We start from the raw sequence: 18,746 nt of genomic DNA on the forward strand, positions 1-18,746 counted from the left end.
TCCAGGGCTATTTACTCCAATCCAGCAGCACCCCGCTTTTGGCGGGCACCCACCGAGAAAGGAATAATGCCAGATTTAGGAAGCTGTGTGAGGTCTGCAAAGTCTGTAGCCAGGTGACCGGATTGTCCTCCTTAGGTAGTCCTGGTATGATGATACAATCCTGGCAGCCGGGGTCGAAATCCCTAAGCTGTGGATATGGTCTCCAACCGGAACCGGAGTCCCTAGATTGAAGCCATAAGATATCCTGATCCTCTAGTCAGCTCCGAAGAGCTTAGACTGGATCCATCAGCATCCCTCAACAACCCGGTGGCTTAAAGAAGTCCCTTTTATAGCCACAGCCTTCCACTTGGATACACTGCGTCCTCATCGATTGGTTGGACAAGATCGCCTCAACCATTGGATGAACCTCAAGCTTCATGGACAATGTTCATCCAAATGATGTGCATAGAAAGACTGAAGCTATCTACATGGAGTCTGCAAGTCGCAGACTCGACAATGGCTACTAAGGTAATTTACATTAGATTAGCAATACACAACTACATTACAATGATTGCTCCGAAGGGTCTGGTCCCAAACAATAGTTAAGCAAACATGAGTTACCACACAGTAGAACAATACGTCTGGCTTTCAGTGGCCAACACAATTACATGAGTCAACAAGAGTCTTGTAGAAACAATGAGGGACTTATCCCCGTCTATAAACAATCTATCATCTTGTCTGGCTGAATTTTAAGAAACTTTAACCCATGAGAGTCCATGTCGTCACATTCCTCCCCCTTCTTAATATTAGCCAGACATGATAGGCTTCCGATCATCCTTCTCGTCTTGACGGCATTGTCCTTTTTAATGGTGAGGTCAGCAACAGAGGCTTGCATCTATACACCTCCCCCTGATTACCTCCCCCAAGTTGAGCAGCCATATTGTGGACAAGCACTAAGGTGGGGTCCATAAGTTTGGCCTGCACAAATCTCCCACTATCAATCCTCCCCCAGTCAATAGCCACAGTGTGGTTAGGCTTACTCACGGTTCTTGGCTCAGAAGTGGATGATGGAGACCGGGAATGCAAACCATCCCTGGAAAAGATGTTAGAAAGATCCACATCAGGGTCCTGCTTGGCTTGGAGGTGGGTGATGGCTGCTTCAAACTGACTGGATACTCCTTGTCCTAGGTCATTCTCCAAAATGACTGGTGTGAGCAGGTAATTCACAAGCCCCACTTTCACTTCCCTTTGAGTGGTATCCGAAACAACAGGCTTGGTGGGGCCATCTATGAACCCCACTTCAACTTCCTCCTGACTAGTCCCCGAAACAACAGGTGTGAGGAGGCTGTCCATAAACTCCATATGGACCTCTTCCTGGTCAGACCCCAAAGTAACTGGTGTGGGGACGGTGTCCATAAGCTCCACATCAGCCTTGCTCTGATTAGTCTCCACAATGACAGGTGTGGGGAGGCTGTTCACAAGTCTCACATCAACCTCTCCCTGGTCCTTTCCCAAATTAACTGGTGTGGGGACTGTGTCCATAAGCTCCACATCAGCCTTGCTCTGGTCAGTCTCCACAATGACAGGTATGGGGAGGCTGTTCACACTCCCCACATCGATCACTTCCTGGTTGGTCCCCAAAATACCAGGTGTGGGGAGGCTGTCCACAAGCTCCACCTCGACCTCTCCCTGGTCAGTCCTTAGGTCCAACTGCACACATGCCAGAGGAATGTCTGAGCACTGGCCCTCAGTCAGGGAGATGGATAATTGGGAATCTGGTACAGGGTCTTCTGGGGAAACAATAACTGGGCTTACCAGGGTAATGGAGGAACCAGTGTCTCGTAGTCCCTGGCTCTTGACCGGCTGAGCTGGTAGATGGGCTCAAAGCATGCGGCCTCGGTTTTGGAGACAATCTTTATCTATATGTCCATGGTGCCCACATGTATAACAGCGCCATAGATTGGGCGAGTCACAGGCCCTGTTTGTAGTTCTTTGTTTTGGCGCAGCTTCTGCTGGGTAGCGGGACCATCCTTCTCGACCGGCTGGTGTTAACAGTACTGCAGCTGGAATAACATAAACATATTCCAGAACATAAGCCCTCTCTTCTCTTGAGGATCTAGGCCCCAATGCATCCAACAATGCTGTGGCTTGGGCCATTTTAGACAAAGTTGATTCCCGATTGTCACTAGATCCATGATGTGGCACATAGTTTAAATCCTCTTGATCAATATCGGCGGGATCCTCATCGTCCTCTGCATTATTCTGGGCATCCCAACGGACTAATTTCTGGATCAAGTCTGACCGAGTCTCAGCGTTCCAGTAGATAATCTTTCGCCTCTGGCACAGACCCTGTAGCATCCATTTACTGCAGCGGTCGTAACTCCTCTCTTGTCCTCGTCCCATGGTTGAGCTGGTGGGGTTGGACATGGCAGCTTCTGAAACCTGAATACCTCCCCTATGGCCTGCTTGGTATGCTTATGTGCCTCCCTGGTTGTTGGGCCCTGGACGGTGTCCGAAAACACCAGTCCGCTACAGCTCCCCTGGGTAAACCAGGCTGAGTAGTATCCCACTGCTGCCACCAATTGTGGAGACACGGGGCTCAGTGGGTGCTCTCGTCCACTAAAACCCGCCGCCTTTAGAAAGACAGCGTGGCTCAGGGCTCATCCCAACTGAACACCGGCCTCCTTAACCGTGGGCGTAACACTACTCAGACAACACAGGGTGAGGGAACCACAATAATTAGACTTTATTGGATCCCCAAACAATTAACGGCACATAACACATAACCAGCAAAACACAAATGTAACAGGCAACAGAGTCTCACCCTTCCGCTGGCTCACCAGGGATTTGGAATGTCCATGCTTCAGAGGTTCCAGGGCTATTTACTCCAATCCAGCAGCACCCCGCTTTTGGCGGGCACCCACCGAGAAAGGAATAATGCCAGATTTAGGAAGCTGTGTGAGGTCTGCAAAGTCTGTAGCCAGGTGACCGGATTGTCCCAACCTGAGTGTCCTCCTTAGGTAGTCCTGGTATGATGATACAATCCTGGCAGCCGGGGTCGAAATCCCTAATTTGTGGATATGGTCTCCAACCAGAACCGGAGTCCCTAGATTGAAGCCATAAGATATCCTGATCCTCTAGTCAGCTCCGAAGAGCTTAGTCTGGATCCATCAGCATCCATCAACAACCCGGTGGCTTAAAGAAGTCCCTTTTATAGCCACAGCCTTCCACTTGGATACACTGCGTCCTCATCGATTGGTTGGACAAGATCGCCTCAACCATTGGATGAACCTCAAGCTTCATGGACAATGTTCATCCAAATGATGTGCATAGAAAGACTGAAGCTATCTACATTGAGTCTGCAAGTCACAGACTCGACAATGGCTACTAAGGTAATTTACATTAGATTAGCAATACACAACTACATTACAATGATTGCTCCGAAGGGTCTGGTCCCAAACAATAGTTAAGCAAACATGAGTTACCACACAGTAGAACAATACGTCTGGCTTTCAGTGGCCAACACAATTACATGAGTCAACAAGAGTCTTGTAGAAACAATGAGGGACTTATCCCCTGTCTATAAACAATCTATCATCCTGTCTGGCTGAATTTTAAGAAACTTTAACCCATGAGAGTCCATGTTGTCACAGGTTGTTCGTCATTCCTGAGGCAACACACATCGCTACGTGTGACACCCTGGGAGAGATGAACAACACCTTACCTGCGTCCTCCGGCAACGAGGTGGGCGTGTCGTTAATGCGCCTCCTCTCCATTCCTCCGCTTCTATTGGTCGTCCGCTGTGTGACATCGCTGTGGCAGTGAACGAACCTCCCCCTTAACGTGTAAAGCCCCCTTAACACAATATGGCAATGTACAGCAATAAAAGTTACATATACTGAAAGTACTGTAGGGGAAGCTCTGCTACACTGGTAAATAGGTGCTCAGAGGTAAATAGTAAACAATAATAGAGGACAACCTCGGCACTCTAAACCTCCCCAATTGAGTCAGAAAGTCACAATGGATAGTTATGCAAAATCACTCTTTATTGGTCCGTTTTTTTGAAAAAATATTGCATATATGTTTTTTGTCCAAAACAAATTAGACGTTTCGGCCTGAGCCTTCGTCAGACTGGACTTATCTGAATACAATGGAAAAATAACAATAATCAATATCACACAAGAGTGAGAGGACAATAGTATGATAATAAACAATGTAGTAATACAATCAGGACGCAACAATGGCACAAAAATGTAACATATAATGCTGATGCCATAATACAGGATAAGGTAATTACAGTAGTATCATGTATTAGGGTTCAGAGCGAGTCAGTAAACTCTGGTGCAAGAGGAATGACATCCATATAGAATCATGTGCCAAGGTGAAATACTACACTATACATGGCAGAGCTGTTGGGTGGACCGACCATAGAGAAAAAGCAAAGAAAGAGAAAAGAGAAAAGAGGAGAAGGAGTAGAGCAAGACAAGAATAGTGGAGAGGGGGAAGAAAGGAGGGGGGGGAAGGGAAAAGAAGAAAAAGGAGCAGCGGCTATGGATAATAGGCAGGTGGTATATATGACTCACCAAAACACATATAATTGTGGTAAGTACGTCAATCAAGAGAGCCGGATAATGCAAAGTAGTTTATACTGTTGTGTGCATCACTATGAAAAGAAACATATATGTTAAAGAAAGGACCACCAGGGACTAATGTACAGGAAAATAATAATAACTGGTATGTGTATGACAGTGTCAAACAGCGTAAAATACCTGTTGTTTAATGACCATTATAAGGTAGAATTGTACCGAGAGGCACCTGCCAGGTGCTATAGTATCCTAGCCTAGGAGTACTGGGAAGGACAGAATAGTAGCGTCTAGTATGAATCACGCTATAATGAAAAAAACATATATGTCAGATAATAAATATCACTCAACACGTCATTAAGTAATTCCCAGCTAATTGGCATGGTGCATATGTCAACATTGTGTACCTGTATGTAAACCTTGCTGGTATAACACTGTCAGAAGTGCTGTATTAAATTGGCAGGACGTTTTCACAGATTATGCCTACGGGAAGTTAATGCGCCTCCTCTCCATTCCTCCGCTTCTATTGGTCGTCCGCTGTGTGACATCTCTGTGACGGTTGTAACGTCCGGGTGGTGGAACCTCTGGACCGTACACCGGTTTCTCTTGAGGAGGCAGCCAGGCAGGTCACCCCGCCAGAGGGTCTGGGTGCACGGCAGCCGAAGCACTATTGGTAGCCGGACAGTCCGTAGGGGAGTAGGAAAGGTGGACGGAGTTCTGGACGGTGGTCCGGGTGACGAGGCTCAGAGTCCGAGGCCAGGTGGTAAGGTCAGGCGGGATCCGGAACTTGCTGAGCGATGGAACGGGTCACCAAACGGAGCCAGGGACTGGAGACTGGCGGAGCTGCAGAGATGGTGGAACATCCGCCGAAGTCACCGTCAGGGTACGGGAATGAGCGTGGTTCGGAGCGGCTGGCGTGGCAGGACAGGCTCTACGAGACAGGACAGGGTTAATGCAGGCAAAGCACAAGGCAAAGCAATAGGGGACCTGAACACTAGCTTGCTAAACACATAGAACAGGCCCCGCCCCCCAGAAAAGAGAACCCTTATATACCCTGTACATGTCTATGCAATATCCTGTTTCTGGGTGCTGGCCCTTTAAGAAAGGGTCAATGACCGCGCGCGCGCCCTAATGCACATGCGCGAGGCCCATGTGCCAGAAGCCAGTCCAGGAAGCGGTGAGGAGGAAGCAGGAGCGCCCGGCTGGGAGTCCCACGTCGCAGAGCTGCGCCGGGAGCGGGGAGCTGGACGCATGGAGGCCGGGACCGGGGTGGTGAGCAGGGGACGCCGCCGGGGAGCGGAAAGCGGGCCACGGGGACCGGAGAACGGGGCCAGGGGACCGGGAAGCGTGACAACGGTGAACGAACCTTCCCCTTAACGCGTAAAGCCCCCTTAACACAATATGGCAATGTACAGCAATTAAAGTTACATATACTGAAAGGGCTGCCCATGCAAAAATAACCTGACAGATTCCCTTTAAAAAATACTGCAGACACAGTCGTAAAAAATAATATAAGGCTGGAAACACACTTATGCGTGTAAAATCGGTCCGAGTTGCTTAAAAAAAACTCGGCCGATTTTATTTCACGTTAGGTCGGTGTGCAATGCAAATGCGATGCTTTTTTTCATTGTTTCCGGGCTAGCAGAGCGTGTGTAATGCCTGTGTTAACCTTTTTTTTTCTCAGCAGCTGTCATCTGCCATTCAGCTCTGCTACATGGCCGCTGACAGATCAGAATGAAGTCGGATGAACGTCACCCGACTTCATTGTTATCCCGCGGCTCTGTCTGTGTGCATGGCCTGATTTTCGGTCACCGGTGAGACCTTCACCGGTGACCGCAAATCCCCTGAGTGACCACAGTGAGCCGCGCTATCAGCGGTGCCGTCACTGAGATACACGCGGCCACAGCAGATGTCCTCCCGCTGAGATCTGTGGCTGCAGGTAACCTGAGTGACGTCATCGCTGATAGCGCGACTCATTTCAGTCGCTGCGGGGAGCTCACAGAGAGCGGTCGTGGTCTGTGACCGCTCTCTGTCAGCTTCCGATGTAGCAGAGCTGACAGCGTCGAGGGACCTCTGTGGATTATGTCGGACATGAAAGGGTATTTGGGGTCTTGAATAAAGTGGTGAAAGAGGTTGGGTTTTTTTTGTTATTTATTTCAAATAAAGGATTTTTGGGTGTATGTCTTAATTTTCTTAATCTTACAGATTAATCATGGAAGGTATCTCGGGGAGACGCCTGCCATGATTAATCTAGGACTTAGTGGCAGCTATGGGCTGCTGCCATTAACGCCTTATTACCTCGATTGCCACCGCACCAGGGCAATTCGCGATGGCCGGGTACAGTCCCGGGACAGTCGCATCTAATGGATGCGGCTATTCCGGGTGGCTGCTGGCTGATATTGTTAGGGTGGGGGGCTTCCCATAACGTGGGGCTCCCCATCCTGAGAATACCAGCTTGCAGCCGTGTGGCTTTACCCTGGCTGGTATTAAAATTGGGAGGAACCACACGCCGTTTTTTTTTTATTATTTATTTTTTTTTTTTACTGCATTATATAGACCCACCCACCAGCAGCTGTGATTGGTTGCAGTGAGACAGCTGTCACTCATCGTGGGGGCGTGTCTGACTGCAACCAATCATAGGCGCCGGTGGGTGGGGAAAGCAGGGAATACGAGATTGAATAATGAGCGGCCGGCTTTTTCAAAAGAGGAGAAGCCGCCGGAGCAGTATGAACGCCGTGCAGTGCCGCGCCGGTGACCGGGGATCAGTGAGTATGAGAGAGGGGGGGACAAGGATAGACCGACATGGACAGAGAGAGAGAGACCGACAGAGAGAGAGACAGATCGACAGAGAGAGAATAGAGACCGAGAGGGAGAGACCGACTGACAATAATCGCTTGTTTCTCAAAACACTGGAAATGAGTGAGGTCTCACAATGTCGGTCAATCTCTATGATTGACCGACATTGTGAGACCTCCCTCATTTCCAGTGTTTTGAGAAACATGTGATTAATGTATTTAGAAAAACGAATGTCACTAGGATGGTGTGAGTGCCGGTCCGTGTGACATGCTTTTTTTTCACGCTCCCATAGAGTTGCATTGGAGAGACTCATGCATGAAACTCTACAAATAGCAGCCTGCTGCGATTTTTTTCTCAGTCCGATTTGGACTGAGAAAAAAATAACAGATGGGAGCTGCCTCATTGTTTAACATGTGTCCGAGTGCAATGCGAGAATTTCTCGCATTGCACCACTGCGAGAAAATCGCAAGTGAGAAGCCGGCCTAAGACCTTTTTTCTTTTCGGAGGAAACACAGTAGTAGAAACTGACACACTGACCAAACATTAATGAAAATTTTAAATAGCACCCCAAAAAGTAATTAAATGAAAAGCAAAATCACTAGCAATTTGAAAGAGGGGGTGCATGACTATACGGATTTGATCTAGCAGTCACTAGCAATCACTAAATATGCAGACTGAGGCAGCACATCCAGTGAAAGTAGCCTTTTATTATCCCTTGTGACCTTTTAGCTTCAATGAGCTTGAGCAAAGCTCATTGGAGCTGAAACTTCTCCTTGGTTAATTAAAGGTTCATTTCACTGGATATACTGCCTCACTCTCCATAGTTGTTGATACCCCAAACCAATGAAAATTGGACCATTTTTTTCAGGTTTGAGGAAAAAAATTGAAGTGTTAATGAGGCCTTAGGGGCACTTTGCACACTGCGACATCGCAGCCCGATGCTGCGATGCCGAGTGTGATAGTCCCCGCCCCCGTCGCAGCAGCGATATGTGGTGATAGCTGGCGTAGCGAAAGTTATCGCTACGCCAGCTTCACACACACACTCACCTGCCGTGCGACGTCCCTGTGGCCGGCGACCCGCCTCCTTGTTAAGGGGGCGGGTCGTGCGGCGTCACTGCGACGTCACACGGCAGGCGGCCAATCAGAGCGGAGGGGCGGAGATGAGCAGGATGTCAACATCCTGCCCACCTCCTTCCTTCCGCATATCCTACGGAAGCCGCAGTGAGGCCGGTAGGAGACGTTCCTCGCTCCTGCGACTTCACACACAGCGATGTGTGCAGCCGCAGGAGCGAGGAACAACATCGGACCGTCGCGTCAGCGTAATCATGGATTACGCCGACGCTGCACCGATGATACGATTACGACGCTTTTGCGCTCGTTAATCGTATCATCCAGCCTTTACACACTGCGATGTCGCATGCGATGCCGGAAGTGCGTCATTTTCAATTTGACCCCACCGACATCGCACCTGCGATGTCGCAGTGTGCAAAGTGCCCCTTAGACCGGAGTCAAACTTGCGAGAGACTTGCGGGAGTCTCGCATCACATCACCCGTCACGGCCTGCCACCCTCCGGACATGAGCGTCTCTGCTACATAGAATTACATGCAGCCAATCTGCTCCTGTCCGGAGGGTGCGCGGCTGTGCCGGGTGATGTGATGGACGACTCGCACAAGTTTCTCGCAAATGTGACTCCAGCCTTAAGGGTGCTTTACACGCCGCGACATCGCTAGCGATTGCTAGCGATGTCGCGAGCGATAGCACCCGCCCCCGTCGTTTGTGCGACATGTGGTAATCGCTGCCGGCTACGCTACGGCAGCGTCACACGCACATACCTGTTCAGCAACATCGCTGTTGCTGCCGAACAATCCCTCCTTCAAGGGGGAGGTGCATTCGGCTTCACAGTGACGTCACAGCGGCGTCACAAAACGGCCGCCCAATTGAAGAGGAGGGGAGGAGATGAGCGGCCGGAACATGCCGCCCACCTCCCTCCTTCCTCCTTTCCGATGGATGCAGGTAGGATGATGTTCGTCGTTCCTGCGGTGTCACACACAGCGATGTGTGGTGCCGCAGGAATGACGAACAATCTGCGGAATGAAACACCAACGACATTATGATTTGGAGCAACGTGTCAACTATCAACGATTTTTGCCGTTTTTGCGATCGTTGATCATCGCTCCTAGCTGTCACACGCTGCGATGTCGCTAACGACGCTGGATGTGCGTCACAAACACCGTGACCTCGAGGATATATCGTTACCGATGTCGCAGCGTGTAAAGCACCCTTTATACTGCAGCTTGTAAGCTTAGATGTTTTTAGTTGCTGGTTGAGAAGAGTATGCACAGGTGTTCTACCTCGGTCTAAAGCTAAATTAAAATGCCTCTGTGGTCATGTTCGCACACCAGGATTTTGTGCAGCATTTTACATCAGTATTTGTAAGCCAAAACCATGACTGGGTGAAAAACAGAAGTGGTGCTCGTGTTTTTATACCTTTTCTCTGATTATACCACTCCTGATTTTTGCTTACAAATACTTAGGTAAAATACTGACCAAAAAACTGCAGTGTGAACATAGCCTAAGGGCGGCTTTGCACGTTGCAACATCGCACGAGCGATGTCGGTGGGGTCAAATAATCGAAAGTGCCGCACATCCGGCGTCACTTTCGACATCTTAGTGTGTAAATCCTAGATGATACGATTAACGAGCACAAAAGTGTTGTTATCGTATCATCGGTGTAGGCTCCGACTTTTTCATAATTACGCTGTCGCGACAGGTACGATGTTGTTGCTCGTTCCTGTGGCAGCACACATCGCTGTGTATGAAGCCGCAGGAGCGAGGAACATCACCTTACCTGCCGCCGACGGCTATACGGAAGGAAGAAGGTGCGCGGGATGTTTTACATCCTGCTCATCTCCGCCCCTCCGCTTTGATTGGCCGCCTGCCGTGTGACATCGCTGTGACATTGTACGACCCACCCCCTTAGGAAGGATGCGGGACGCCGGCCACAGCGACGTCGCAGGCCAGGTAAGTGCATGTGAAGCTGGCATAGCGATAATGTTCGCTACGCCAGGAATCACAAGATATCACTGCTGCGACGGGAGCGGGTACTATCGCGTGCGACATCGCAGCATCGGCTTGCGATGTCGCAACGTGCAAAGCCTGCCTAAGCCTGATTCTCAGGTGGTTTTTGCCAGAATTACATTGTAAGGCTATGTGCGTACTTTGCGTTGAGTTACTTGAAGTTCTAAATGCATCCTCTCGCAGAATTATCTTTGTCAAATTTGGTTGTGACCACAAAAACGCTATAAATATGCTTGCGTTTTTACCGCATTTTAACCGCGTTTTTACCGCGTTTTAGATGCTTTTTCATTGCTTAAAGTCAGATGCGTTTTGACTACAAATACAATGCTAAATAAAGTTTAAACATACAAACACTATGAAAAAAAAAGAAAAAAATGATAAATATCATGATTAAAATCACACACAAAATAGCTAATTTTATTAAAATGATAACTGTGTTCTAACATTTATGTATAAAATAACGTTAAATTATGGATTTTCATTAATTTAATTGTCGGACTATGTGTGTGTGTGTGTAAAGGGACATATCATGCCCTTAATATAATGTCAAAAACTCATGCGTTTATTTTGTTTAAAAAGCATGTTTTCTGCATCAAAAAAGCATGTTAAAAGCTAGGATTTTGATTTAGGATGCGTTTTGAAATTTCTCATTGACTCTAATGTTAGCAAAACGCTGCCAAAATGGCAGAAAAAATTTACATGTTGCTTCTTAAACGCTGAGTTTTTGCCAAATGTTCTGCAAATGACAGCATCGTGCGCACAAAAAATCCCAATATCCCATAGACTTGGCTTTAAAATCAAAATGCATGCATTTTGGCATTAAAACGCTGCAGTTCAAAACGCTGCGGAAATGCATGAAAAAACGCAAAGTGCGCACATAGCCTAGAACTGCTTGAAATGTCACAAAGTTCAAGACCTACGACATTTTTAAACCCGTTCCAGGCAGCTTTACCAACGTCTCTAAAATATTGGATAGTATGGGACGTGACCACGCGCTCTTGACAAACTCACAAATTACGCCCGTTGATTGCGTACATTTCTTCGGATGGCACGTCAGTTATAACACCAAATACGTCCATCTTACTTCTTCACTCCCTCCTTGAAGACTTGCATACAAAACGCCAATTTTAATTAATTGGATCCTCTATTTCTTTGAGCTACTGGTATGAAGATTTGCTAAACTTTGTAGTGTAGTTTTTAATAGTCAATATAGCACACACATTATACATTATTTTGCTGCTATTTCAAAAAAAGGCAAATTTTCCCAGTATTATAATGTGACGCCCCTGGACTATCAGGTCGTCACAGGGTACTGCACAAGCTGCCCTTCCGTGCGGTATTCCACCTCCCTCTTGGTTCTGGGTCCCTATCTAAATAGTGTTGCCTCCAACAGCAAATCAAATCCTAGATATACCCTGCACTACACCCACCAGGCACACCAGTGGACGGCTTGAGTGGAATAGAGTCGCCCACCTGGGGGGTCAGGGAGGGGAGGTGAGGAGTGTAGCCAGTTAGTTAGTCAAACTGAAGGAGAGAGGTTGGGAAGTAGCCCTCGAGCTGTGAGGAGCTCAGAAGAAGTCGGGAGCGGTGGCTCCTGAAGTAACTGTCTATGTTGCAGACCGTGGTCTGGGCCTCGAGGAGTCGCTCTCCCGGTCGCAGGGGATTGTGGTAAGGTGTCAGGACTTGTCGAGGAGCACAGCCAGCAGCCTAGCACTGTCACTGGTCCGGGACCGAAGGCACGACGGGGTACACAGACCCTAGGTTGGGGAGTAGCTTCAGGCAACCCGACAATTCACCTGAGGAGAACAGAGCCTTTATGATCTATTCCCACCTGCTCCAGAACCGGGGCATTAGCGCAACAAGGGGGATAGGACTTTCCAATCAAAAACGGTCCAGAAAATCCTAAGCGTAAGCCCTGAGAGCAAGCTCCCATACTTATCCATAGTAGGGGCCCGGCTAGTTCCATACCACTGGGCCATCAAGTTGAAGTCAAACTAAGTGCCAGGAAGTAGGTCACGGATCACCAGGCAACACTATTGGGAATGGGACCCGGACGAGGTCCCCTCAGCGGCACCGGTACCCAGAGACTTGGTTTACCCAGTTGTCAGTGTCTGCTTATGGACTGAGTGAGTACGAGAGTGACCCCTGCACCCCACGGCACTCCCTACACTGAGTCCCAGGGTATTCCTCCTACCCGTGGAGGGCTACGACACCTTGCTGCCCCACTTCATCACCCCGGGTACTCCCAGTGGCAGTGGTAATAATCCCCAAATTACCGTACACCATGGGTGGCGTCACGAACTATATATCAACTCCCCTGTAAATACCCCCTTTCATTTGAGTGGCCGCACGACCCCCGGGTCCGGAGACCCTCGAGCCACAGCAAACCCGGATCCGGGTAGCTCGGCTGCTTCCACGGGGGCGGCACAATAACATGACAATCTGTACATTCGGTTTTCAGCTGCAATTCATAAACGATATATATACACGTATATTTGTCTCCAGACACTCACAAGATTTATGTTTTTAAATATTGAACAGAAGCCGAGACTTAACAAGCTGCTGTAACCATTAAATGAAATATATAATCCCAAAGTTATAGACCATGAAAGCAGAGGAGTCTAAATTGTTTTATTTTTCAGTAAGTGCTTTTATCCCCGGACGTCTAGCTGAAGCCAGTTTTTTGACAGGGAGGATAAACTGTCAGCAGTTAACAAAAGAAAGGAAGTTAGACTTGAAATAAAGTGCTTCTTCCCAGACGATTCCGAACAAGTCAGCCAATATTTGTCAACACAGACCTGATTAGTTTTGGGGTAAGTGAGACCTCAAAGTCTGGAAAATATGCCTTTATAAGTAGATCGTTCCAATCCTTTAAGTTCCCACGATGTGAAAGCACAATGAATTTTCTGCTGCAAATTCAGTTACAGTAAATCTGTTGCATAGTGCCAGGAAAGTGCATGGGATTTTATGAAATCTCATGCATGTGCTGCAAAATATATCAACAATGTAAACTGACAGGGGCTGCGGGTATGGGATCTGTAGCATGTAAATTTATGCTGTGGATTGAAGTGCGAGCTTCACCTGTTGCCATGGAAAATATGAAATACTGCTGCGGGTATCACTGCGGGAACTCTGGCAACAGAAGTCTACAGCAAACACAATCAGTGTGAACAAGGCCAAAGACTGCATTTACACATCCGTGTGAAACGTTCGAGTACTGTCAATTTTTTTTATCAGACAGTACATGGAGTTAAATGGACCTATTCAGACTGTTAAAATGACAGATTCAAGAACAAGAGCTGTGAAAACTCCGAGAATTACTTATTCTGGTCCCATTTTAAGGCTGGACTCAGACGAGCGTATGGCATCCGATGCAACATGCTAATGACCCCCAGGTCAGGCTCTGCTGCGAGCCTGAGCCAAGTGTCATGCGACTGCGACCCGATCATGCAATCAGGTCACAGCTGTGAAGCTAAGGACGGGCGCTGCGAAGGAGAGGGAGGGGTTAATCTCCCCATCTCCTCCATTGACAGCCTGTGCGTATGTAATGGGATCAACAATTCAGACTGCATCATTAATGTAGAAATGGATTTGAATATTGCTTCAGCACTTGTCCACAAGGGGGCAGTGTCAGACTGTGCAACCACAAACACAGAGGTGGGAAATCCCCTACTGCAGCTTGTGTTTTTGAACCTGGAAGAAAAAGTGCGGGAAGGTTGTTCAGCTCTGGAGCCCAGCCAGAGGAGAGCTGCGTGTGGTCTTCCTGAACAGAGGGCTCTTTTGCCACCGGAGTCTTGGAGGAATCACCCTGTGGAAGTGGTTTCTGCCATTCCCGGTCTGCAGGACTTTGTTTTCACCAAGGATCTAACCGGACTGCAGAGCATCGCACCCTGAGTGCAAGTGCAGGGGCTGTGATCTCCCTTCTTCTGTTCGGCGTGCCCCGGGACTAAAAGACTGACTAGAATCCGTTACCAGCGGGAGAAGATCAAAGGAAAAGACCGAGGAGCTGCATCCCTTCAGCGCTGCACCGGGACCCATCATCGTGAGACTCCAGGCCTGCGACGTGGGAGCGGCATCTTCTTCCGGGATAGACTGGTACGTGATTGTAGGGAAAGTTAGGGAAAGTTGCCGCCATTTCTTTGTTGTTTTTTTCCCTTTCTTCTTGCTGCGTACCCGGAAGGAGTGACGATCCGGGGACTCCACTATACACATGTGCGCAGATAGTTCGGTTGATTGTATTATAAATATGCTTCCTAGTAAAGAAATGTTACTACCGGTAAAATCTGAGTATGGGGATTTTGTTGGAATAGAGCATACACACACACCCGCGGCCCTACCACCGGTCGCTTCACGTATATCGCACAGCACTGGGATAACATACGAGTGCAGTCCGATGTATCTCTCGCACCCATTCACTTGAATGGGTGTGAGGGATACGGCTCTAGCAGAAAATCACAGCATGGTGCCGCTTTTCTTGCATCCAGAATCTGGATGCGAGAAAAGCTGACCAACTGCTTTCCCTCTTTGACTAACATTGGTCAGAGTGCAATGCAAGATTTTCTCGCATTGTACTAGTCCGATTTTCACGCTCGTGTGAGTGTACCCCAAGGCTCAAAATAGGATATACTCAAAGGTTAAGGATGGTGGGGTACGGTTCATTTCCACTTTCAATGGGTAGTGGGGACGGATTAGAGAGGTGTGACGCCCTGGCCAATCAGGTCATCACAGGTTATTGTACAATCTGCCTTTCTGTACAATATCCACCTCCTCCTTGGTCACGGGTCCCCAACTTATGGTGCCAATACCAGCTAATCAAAATCCTAGGAACACTCTGCACCACACCCACCAGACACACCAGTGGACAGCCTGAGTGGAATAGGGTCGCCCACTTGGGGGGTTGGTAAGGGGAGGTCAGGAGTGTCAGGAGTAGGTCAGTGAAGCCTAGGAAGTCAAGGAGAGAGGAGGTCAGGAGCCGGGCTCCTTGGAAGTAACTAGGTGGTAGATGGTGGTCTTGGCCTAGTAGGAGCTGGACCCCCGGTCGCAGGCGATCGTGACAATGGGCACGGAACTGTCAAGGAGGACAGCCGGCGGCCTTGCATTCTCACTGGGCTGGGACCAGGGCACGAAGGGGTACGTGGACCCTAGGTCAGTGAGTAGCTTCAGGCAACCTGACAATTTACCCGACGAGAACGGAGCCTTCAAGATCCGCTCTCCACTCGCTCCAAAATCGGGGTACTAGCGGAACGAGGGAGATAGGATTTTCCACAAAAAAGGTCCAGAAAATCCCAAGCGTGAACCCTGAGAGCAAGCTCCTACAGTTAGCCACACTGGAGAGCGGGACCCGACTAGTTTTATGCTACCAGGACCAACAAAGAAGTGAACTAAGTGCCAGGAGGAAGGTCACGGATCACCAGGCAACACCATCGGGGACGAGACCCAAACTATCTCCCCTCAGCGGCAGCGGTGTCCAGAACTTTGGTTTATCCGGTTATCGATGTCAGCTTTATGGACTGAGTGAGTACGAAAGTGACCCCCTTCGCACCCCACAGCACTCCCCGAACACCATCACTGAGTTCCAGGGTATACCCCCTACCCGTGGAGGGTTCTAACATCTGGTTGCCCCACTCCAATGCCACGGATACTCCCAATTGCAGCGGTGGTACTCCACATTACCACACACCACGGGTGGCATCACAAACTCTAAATATAATCCCCTGCAAATACCCCCCTTCATTTTGAGTGGCCGGACGCCCCTCGAGCCACCACGGATCCGGATCCGAGCAGCCCGACTGCTGACACAGGGGAGGCACAGAGGCACTGACCAAACACTGGTCTGTCCTGCAGACTGACGTGGTGCTGGGTAGTGAGCTACCAGAGATCCCCCTATTTGCCTCTCGCAGAGGTAGGAGCCTGCGAGACCTGCTGGTCGACAGCAACTATGTGGCGAAACCGTCAGCAGGGCTCTTTGGATGTGGCCCCCCTAGGATTGGCTGTTATACATGTGGGGATTGTGTGGAGTGTAAAGGGTGCTTTACACGCTGCGACATCGCTAACGATATATCGTTGGGGTCACGTCGTTAGTGACGCACATCCGGAGCCGTTAGCGACATCGCAGCATGTGACACCAAGGAGCGACGAGCAACGATCGCAAAAGCGTCAAAAATCGTTGATCGTTGACACGTCACTCCTTTTCATAATATCGCTGCTGCACGTACGATCTTGTTCATCGTTCCTGCAGCATCACACATCGCTATGTGTGACACCGCAGGAACGACGAACATCTCCTTACCTGCATCCACCGGCAATGAGGAAGGAAGTAGATGGGCGGGATATTCCGCCCACTCATCTCTGCCCCTCCTCTGCGATTGGACGGCCGCTTAGTGACGCCGCAGTGACGGCGCTAAGACGCTGCACGCACCTCCCCCTTGAAGGAGGGATTGTTCGGTGGTCACAGCGACGTCGCTGAAAAGGTATGTGCATCTGACGTTGCCGTAGCGATAATGTTCATTACGGCAGCGATCACCAAATGTCGCACGAACAACGGGGGTGGGTGCTATCGCAAACGACATCGCTAGCTATCGCTAGCGATGTCGCAGTGTGTAAAGCACCCTTAACTCAGGTAACATCATTAGGGGGAAAGATTTTCTTTCAGCTGACAAACAACAACGATTCAGCATAAAGAAATATATCTCGTGTAGTAGTACATTCGTGATATATTACGCCAAATGCCCCTGCGACATGATTTATGTCGGTTTGACATCTAGGCAACTACGCACTCGCATCCGAGAACATGTACGGGACATTCTGAAAGTGCCATCAATCACAGACCTAAAGGCCCCGTTACACGCAACGACATATCTACCGATATATCGCCAGGGTCACGGATTCCATGACGCACATCCCGCGTCGTTAGCGACGTCGTTGTGTGTAACAGCTCCGAGCGAGTGTTAGCGATCAAAAATACTCACCTTATCATTGATACGTCGTTTATTTTCATAAAATCGTTGCTGTTGCAGGACGCTGGTTGTTCGTCGTTCCTGCGGCAGCACACATCGCTACGTGTGACACCGCAGGAACGAGGAACAACCTCGTACCTGTGGCCACCCACAATGAAGAAGGAAGGAGGTAGGCGGGATGTTACGCCCGCTCATCTCCGCCCCTCCACTTCTATTGGGTGGCCGCTTAGTGATGCCGCTGTGACGCCGCACGAACCACCCCCTTAGAAAGGAGGCGGTTCGCCGGCCACAGAGACGTCGCTAGGCAGGTAAGTCCCGTGTGACGGGTCCTAACGATGTTGTGCACCACGGGTAGCGATTTGCCCGTGTCGCACAACTGACGGGGGCGGGTGCTTTCACCAGCGATATCGCTAGCGATATCGCTGCGTATAAAGTCCCCTTAACTCTGTTAAGGACTCTCCCCAGGCACTGCAAGACCTATCACAACTGTGACCCTACAGGTCAGAAAGTGATGGGGATAGACATTATAAACTGTGGCATCCAGTGAGGTAATCTCAGGGTGGCATTGGCAAAACTTGAATGCACGTGGATTTTTTCCTTAGGTACACTGTCGCCTGCGGGACTTAACGAGCAACTCAGTTTTGCCCCATACCTTAATACATAATTACACTAAGTGATTTTTTTTTATCTCAACTTGACTCTTTTCACAGCTGTTTAAATAGTATCTCTGGCTCATTTGTGCTGCTTTTTAATTTTATGTTGTTTGTGCTTTTAGTAACGTATACTCACCACATGGATTTTTGGGCGCCCTTGTTTGCGTGTGCGGAACGTCGTGGAGGATGATCCAGGATTCTATTAGATGGGGAGGATGAGGATAACAAGACATGAAGATCTTCACAGTTTATTATACTTAGGAGATTTTTATCTACCTCCTTTATGTGTATTTTGTCTTTTTCATGGTTCATTTCATGATTCTGTAATGTGATTTTCGATATCTATGTTATGTGCATGCTCCTGTCTTACTCATTTGGCAACTCAGGGGTGGAAGTGTTTTTTACTTAACCCCATTGAAAATATGTTTGACACTAAAGGGCCATTTACACGCTGCGACATCGCCAACGATATATCGTCAGGGTCACGGTGTTTGTGACGCACATCCGGCGTCGTTAGCGACATCGCAGCGTGTAACACCTAGGAGCGACCTTAAACGATCACAAAAGAGGCAAAAATCGTTGGTCTGTGAGACGTCGTTCATTTACCAAAAATCTTTGTCTGGTCAGTAGCGATGTTGTTTGTCATCCCTGCGACAGCACACATCGCTATGTGTGACACCGCAGGAACGACAAACATCTC

This window comes from Anomaloglossus baeobatrachus, chromosome 6, assembly GCF_048569485.1.
Source record: "Anomaloglossus baeobatrachus isolate aAnoBae1 chromosome 6, aAnoBae1.hap1, whole genome shotgun sequence".
Taxonomy (NCBI): domain Eukaryota; kingdom Metazoa; phylum Chordata; class Amphibia; order Anura; family Aromobatidae; genus Anomaloglossus; species Anomaloglossus baeobatrachus.